Source organism: Galleria mellonella, unplaced genomic scaffold, assembly GCF_026898425.1.
Source record: "Galleria mellonella isolate WM207_F2 unplaced genomic scaffold, CSIRO_AGI_GalMel_v1 utg55, whole genome shotgun sequence".
Lineage (NCBI taxonomy): Eukaryota > Metazoa > Arthropoda > Insecta > Lepidoptera > Pyralidae > Galleria > Galleria mellonella.
In genome coordinates this window covers 4,983,619-4,991,657 of record NW_026442115.1, presented here as the reverse complement: position 1 = coordinate 4,991,657, position 8,039 = coordinate 4,983,619, and the positions used below count along the sequence as shown (strand labels likewise).

At 28.9% G+C, this 8,039-nt stretch overlaps 1 pseudogene; it reads left to right on the top strand.

Moving 5' to 3' along the window:
- Positions 1–7,323: 7,323 nt before the first annotated feature.
- Positions 7,324–8,036, top strand: LOC113521430 (uncharacterized; annotated as a pseudogene).
- Positions 8,037–8,039: the final 3 nt, after the last annotated feature.

Sequence of the window (8,039 nt, the reverse complement as noted above, 5' to 3'; positions counted from 1 at the left end):
TTACTATTTTGGAATGTTTAGTAGCCTCTAAGGAATGAGGAATGTGCGTGTCACATTTTTTCTTTTATGGCCTCATGTGGTAAATGTCACAATAACTAAACAAATAGCCACGTTCTTTTGCTTAATTTTTTTTTAAATAATGGCATATCGATGTTATTCTAGATTTTAGCTCATAAATCATTTTGCATCAGATTTGTAAAATAAAAACTTTTTCTTAACCCTAATTTCAATCAAATCCTTCAGTTCCAAAAATTCTAAAAAATTAAAAAAAAATCTGATTTACGTTATACAATACCTAAGTAGGTTCTTCTCCATATTTTTTTTTGTATGGTTGAATTAGAAAATTTACAATGTCTAAATTAAAAGAATTGCAATAAAAGCAACAATATACTCACTTTCGAATTAATAGCATTAATAATGATAAATACAAAAAAGGAATATTAAAAAATAAAATTGCGTTCCAAAAATATTTTCATATTTAAATATATATTCGATTTCAATAGAAATGTCTATGGGACCAGTCTGTAAGTATCGGTTTACAACTGATGGCGTTATGAGCTAATAAAAAAAATATAACCGAATTGAGAACCTTCTTTTTTTGAAGTCGGTTTAAAAGAACAGGTTATTTATTAATTATTTTGTCTTCAGTGCTTATTCATGATATCGATGATTCATAGGAAATAATTCAATGAGTGATACATTGCAAACATGTTGCGACAGGTTTATGAGTATAGATACTTAACCAATTTAAGAATAATAAGTAAATATAAACATGTTACAGTTAAATTATATTATAAGTAATTATTTAATTAATTCCAATTATAAATAAAAAAATTTAAAAGAATGGATGGATATTTGTGACGCAAAAATTACTGATCGTATTTAATTAAAATTTTCATTCTTCATTCAAACGCATGCCTTTGCGTGATAGTGTTTCCTTTATAACTTTTATATTTATTTTGATTTATAATTTTTAAACCTTTTTAATGCGCAAAAACTAATCTTATTTATTTAATAAATAAATATAAATAAGTTTGTCGAGATACGTCGCGTGCGTAAGTATATAGAACACTAATAAAAAAAACGTGTCATCTAATTTGACAATTAACTGACAAAAAGTTAACCCGTTCTTGTGGACTCGAGATTCTATCTTACAATCTAAGATAACTAACTTAAAAAATAATTATCTAACTTAATTAATTAATTAACTTATTAATTTGGTTCATTTGTCCTAACTTAGCACAAAGGATAAAATTTAGATTTTATATACTGATTCACGCGGGCAGAGCTGCGGGTTACAAGTAGTAAGTAATAAATAAATAAGGTAAGAATAAAATAACATTATTCTTGTTAGAAAGAGACAAATGCAAAATATGATACATAACATATTCGTTCGTATCTGAGTTCCTAATAATTTAATATTAGAATAACGAAACAGCGAATGTGACTTAACAGTTATAATAAGAATGAATGCAAAGTTTTTACTCAACTGTCACAAGTGTTTAATAATACCACCTTACAAAAAAAAAAAAAAACATTTCAACTTGTTATTTGGGAAAGATCCATTTTGTAAAGGTATCGTAGAAAAAAATAACGTCACGCGGCGAATAGATCTTAAAAGAAACCAATACTACGATTTTACGTCGGTGTTGTAATATAAAAAATTAGGGAGGTGGCGCTTAAATGTGTATGGTATAGAGTCGCCGAAGTATATTGAATTCCATGCAATAAATAAACTCAAATCTAAACTCAAGTGCCCCATTGTAATATGTGTCTACCTGCTGAAGTTCCCAGTATTGCTCAGTCCGTTAATACGACGACAATGGGGAACGGCGTATGGGAGTGGCGTGCTTTGAATACTATACGAACAATTTGTTGTTATCAGTAAGAAGTACATATTACACCATCAGATATATAATTGGATACTATCAAACGATAAATGTTAAATTACAGGGTATGGTGGCGTAACAACGCAGTCCTTAGGAATAGCATCCTATTAGGAATATCGTATTAGGTCGATTTTTATACGGTTATCCCTGAAAACTATCGTGTTTGATTTATAGTTGAATTCGTTACTATAGGCCAACTGACCTGCTTCATCAACATCTATCATCCCTCATTTATACCCCGCCAGTGTATACCGATAGCGCAGACGGGGTAACCATTAAAATAATAGCATGATACATACGAACACATATCTCTGCCCCATTCATGTTTCTACCATGAAGCAGTTGTGTTTGCATGGCTGTGTTTCAGTTTCAAGGGTTAGATATGGCAGTAAATTTACAGTATACAGAGGAATAACTACTGAGTCCTTAGGAATGGCAACGCATGGGTAGTATCATTGGCGAAACAGTATACTCTGTTATGTCCATGCTACTGTTCATGTCTATAGGCGACGATTACCACTTTCCATCAGGAGGGCCGTCAGTTTATTTGCTATTCTAAGTTGCATAAAAATAATGAAGTGTACTGTGGGCATTAGAAAATAATGCAATGACCATGGCGCTGCTCATGTCTATAGACGACAATAGACAATTTCCATCAGGTTTATAAGTAACTAAACTGGAGGTATACATTCAACGTCAGAAAAAATTATTATATCTTTTATAGTTAAGGAAAAATATTAGTATTTTCAGTCTTGTAAGAATATTTTTTGGTTCTAGCCTTATTATTATGTACACCTATTTATAACTTTATAATTGCAGATTTTGCTTCGCGCATGTAAAGTACCATTAATCTTATAATAATCATATTTTAATAGATGTAATATTTTGTAAATAATTTTTTACTTATACGTCTGCAAGTGTTAAGAACAACAAACTTCTATATTATTTGTAAATGCGTTTCGTCCATGTTAAAATGATATTTTTTTATTATATTAGTTATCTATTATTTTTGCGCTAACTAGCTATTGCCAAATGGACTTCGAAATCCTGTAAACTGCAATTTACCATTATACCATTAATATTACATACGGTGAGTGTAAAAACTATTCGTTATAAAAAAATAGAAATTTGATTAAATAGCTTAAGGTTACATCACATTTTTATTATAAAAAGAAATTCGAAATTAATTTTATAATAAACAGAATTAATCATTATATCACGCTAAATTTAAATGGTGTAATATACTTAATTACTTAGATCACTGCACTGCGTTTATAATAAAACAAATAAATATGAATAAGGCATTTTGCATTAAATGTGACATCGTGAGAAACGTAAAAAAATATCCATCTGTGTTTCTAAAATAATAAAAAAAAAAAAAACACTTGTAAAGGGAATTCTCACACCAACATCTATTAAGCGCAGGCAGTTCACAAAGCACAATAGACATATTGGGCGCATATGTGCAAAACCCTCCACGGTTAATGTCTCCGCATTGTGTTCAAATTATAATCTTATACAGAAAAACTGTCAAACGACTACTTTTGCAGTTCATCAAAAATAAATTTATCTCGAAATAATGCAAGTCCCAACCTGCTTCCACCATTGTCATCCTTGACAATGAGATAAAAACCTTTGGACCCATCGATTCTTGTCTATTGTTGGTTTAAATGTCGAACAACTTGAATATTGTTTTTAAATAAGTTCTTTTTTTTTACTATATTTTTGAGTAGTCATAAATTGAATTCTTTTATGTCCAGTTCATTGTCTGTTTCTAACAATAGTCGACCGCATTTCATTTTGCTCAATATAAGAAAAGCTGAATGTTACTCAATACCAATTTCATATTTAATGTTTTCATAGTTGATTTTATTTCTGTTCGCTAGATGGTATTGTAGGTAGGTAGTCTAATAAGTTTATCTTGTACTTGGGTCTTTATCTTTTAAATAAAACTCGGAGGGCTATTTTTTATAATAAAAATGTCACTTTGAATGTAATTGAATTTTGAATGAAATATTATTCCCAGCACTAATATGAACTTTTATAATAGAGTTAAGTCAGATTTGCCTACTTTAAATGTAGTTACATATATGTTATACATAACATAATATGTATATATTTTCATTAAATTATCAAACTAAAACTTTTGAATTTTTAGTTTGAAAAAGCATTTTAAAGTGTTAAAGTGGACTGTATTGAAAATTTATAATTTATTGCAAAATAAAAGAAAGATATAAAAATGGAAAAAAAAAATTTAATCTCTATTATACTACAAGCTTAGATTATAACATACAGATAAGTTAAAATCAAGAGCTAGCTAAACTTATCATGATTGTTGCCATCAGACGTCTAGTCTACCATACTCTATATTGTTGAAGTGTTTAATACCCGTAAATATCTTTTATTCACTCAAATATTGATAAATTGTAGATAAACTTGTAATTTATAAGAGCAATAAACTATTGGACGCTATGCTACGACAGATTCAGTTTTGAAACCACTAACGGAGAAAAATGTACTATTTTTTCAATTATTTCCACTGCAATTTATGCGGGCTAATGGTATGTGAACTGTTTTAAATCCATAACATTAGTAATTGCTAAGATATAACGCTGTGACCGACAGAAGGACGGACGGACATAAGGGTTAAGTCGCATTATAAGGGTTCTTTTGCACCACCCTTTTAGTACAGAGCTCTAAAAACTACTTCAATTTTTAACAAAACAATATTTTTTACTTATGAGACCACCCATAAAGTTACTTATTTATCGCTAAGTTTACCACACTAACTTGACAGCTTGACGCACCGTATTAGAGGCTTAAATTTTTTTGTGGTTTTTTGACCATGCTTCTTTTGCGAAAAATGTTCATTGGTGTTATGTATTTATAATTATTAATTATATCTGTTACTGTATCTGTGGTGCCAAAAACAAAATAGAAAAGACATCACTTTTTTGTCCATGAATTTTGTATCAATTTTGTATGCGATCACTTAAACAAAAATATTGATTTGTCTTTTAGTTATTACAAGATCCATAAATTTCATAATTAGTATAAACTTATTTTGGTTTCAATTATATACAGATACATATTTTAGAAATATGGATAATAGAAGCTAATGTCTATTTCTGTTTTAATATAACATAATGAAAATGTAACCAAGTTTTGTTCAAATTATCACAGAAACGCTCTCTATAGGAAATTAGCAACAAATCGATACATATAATCAATTGATTGACTTTTAATTTGAGGTACTATTATTATTGGACATCGGCAGACTGTCTTATAATAATTTATTTTTAATGAATTTTCATTAATTTTCTATTAAAATAAACATTCAAATTAATTCATTAATTACACATTTTTTTCATTATATGCTATAAAATAGACAATTAAATATAAACCACCTAATTATATTATTTAATAACACCTTGTAGTAAAAGAATGGATGAAGTATATCTATTGTACTAAGTACATTTTATGTCTGAAATATGCTTTAAAATTGCTAAATTGTACCATTATTGTTAATTAAAGGATGTTTTATCTGCCTTAAAATGTTTTCTTACAACAGATAAAATATCCGATTAATTATATTAAATTATTGTTGAATTAACAAGTGTATCCGACCAGTTACACATAATGCCCTCTATCGGCAACATATAAAACTAATGAGTTATTTCATGTTTCGAATGATGCTTGTAATTTTATACTACTTACAAGTAGTCTATAGATGGCGTATAAGGTACCATAAAATTATGACCAACCGAATATATTTTTCCATTGTGATTATATGTATTTGTAATTGTGATCATACTAAATCCAACTACAATGTACATTGTTTTATGTACATAGATGACGTCTATGTTTCCTGCTTGCAACATTACTTGGTCAGGCGCTTTGTACTAAAATAACTTCGCAAACGGTTCCAAGACACATCACCATTTTCAGCGTTAATGCAATTAAAATAACTACCTAACAATGACTACTTTTAATTATTATTATTCATTTAATATAATAAATATGAAAGTATGTAACGATAGGTGGATGTTTGTTACTCTTTAACACAATAACCACAGAACAAATTTGAATGAAATTTGGTACACAAGTAGGTAATATATTTTATATTAAAGGATATACGTAGCATATGAAATCTATAGGTACTTTTTTTTATTCAAAACATTATATACACATACTCATGAAGAACACTGCAATGAAGTATTTCCCAGCTAGCAGGCTCCATCTTTTGCTGAAAATTTTCAAAACATCTTCCTTTTTACATTGAATAGCCAAATTATTGTTACTACCTGACCACGGTTATGTTCCTGTTGTAAAATTACTAGAGCTCTTTTAATTGTTTAATTACTTATATAAATAAAACAATTGAAAATAAAAAGGTAATTCTTTTTTTATTAAAATTTTAAGTTATAACATTTTAAGTTAGTCCCTCAGGTACTCAACTCTGAAAATCGCATCCAATTATATGCAATAGTTTTTACATGATATTGGAACAAATGTACAGACAGACAAAATTTCAATAAAATATGGGTTTGCTTCTTTTGCTCTTATTAAGGCCTCTCATAGAAATTACATTCAATACCTTCCATGTACAAACATCGTCGAGTTACAATTTTGTTATATTTATTAAATTTGTATGAGTACCTAATGAAACAGACAGAAATATGACTGACAAGAATTAAGGTACGAATATAAATTGGTACCTGAACTTTAACAATCATTCTCAAAAAGCTTCACTTTTCACTTCGTTAATTTCCAATATGCTTAATGTAATGGAATATGCACAAGTCGAGTGTAACCTTCATAACCACGGCAACAGTCGACATGCCTTGACACTTTGTACTAAGTCGTCTGCGTGAATACTTCTACCTCATGAGTTTCATATATTGCGGTGTTTCAATTTAAAGAGACAATTAATTTAATTTAATTTTAATTAAATTAAAATTAATTCATTAATTAAAATAAATTAATTTTAATAATAATTAAAATTAATTTATTATGACATTATATACATATGACATTTAATTTTTTTTTTATTATTTTTTTAATTGTAAGATATGACAGTAAACAAGACAGAGACACACAAGTGTGCAAACTCGGGTGCTATGCCCTAGCATGTGGATATCATGAGCGTTATAATGCATTCCTTAATATCCATGATGCTGTGCAGACCACGTGTATAGGAAACGATTACCGCTTTCCGTCAGATTTGTCGTCAGTTTGTTTTCCATTTTTTTTTTATAATAATGACATTTTCTAGTTTTTTAAAAAATCTTAAATTACATTTATTATATGAAGTCATTTAGATAGAAACAGTTGTAAAGGAATTTATTCCAATTCCAGTAAAAAAACTGCACGAATTTACTTTGTAAAGTATAATTTTATTTTACTCACCTGGGTATTTTCCTCAATCTTGGTAAAAATAAGAACACTTAATTTTTTCATGTTTTTAAATCAGTCAATCATGACATTTAGTAGACATGACATGAAATCAAATTTTCACTTACTATTTTTATTTACTTACCAAAAAAAAACGTAAATGGAAACATGTGACTAAAATGAAATGGTATGTGAATTCATTAAATTACAGAAGCATGTCGGAAGTATATCATCAAAGTTGCTACACGTCTCGCAGTTCAGGATATAAATATGGAACCTTATCCATTACAGGGGAACGTAAACGGTGTGACAGTAAAGAAGAGACTGATTTCGATAAAAAGTTATGGGAACTCAAAAAGGTGATTACGTCCAGGATCTTGTCGGAAATGGATGCGACGCAAAAAGCACGAGAATCTATCAACAGCAAATTTGAAAAATAGACGAAAAGATTGACTCCATGTTGCAATTACAAAATACTGTGATCTGCTTGAGGAAAGACTTGCAAAACGCTGAATCTACTCTAGCTGATATGTTCCTAAGAGTGAAACGTCTGGATGCACTTACTATTAATAACGAGACTCACGGTTTGCATTCTAAGAAGAGTTCCTTTCGAAACCGGGTCCCCATTCTAGAAGGAAAGGAAACATCCACTATTACACATATCTGATAAGAAAGAAAAGGTATCAGTTATTTACACAAATTGAATAGGTCAATTCTTTATATAATGGTGCTTCGTTGATGTAAAAAAATTAAATA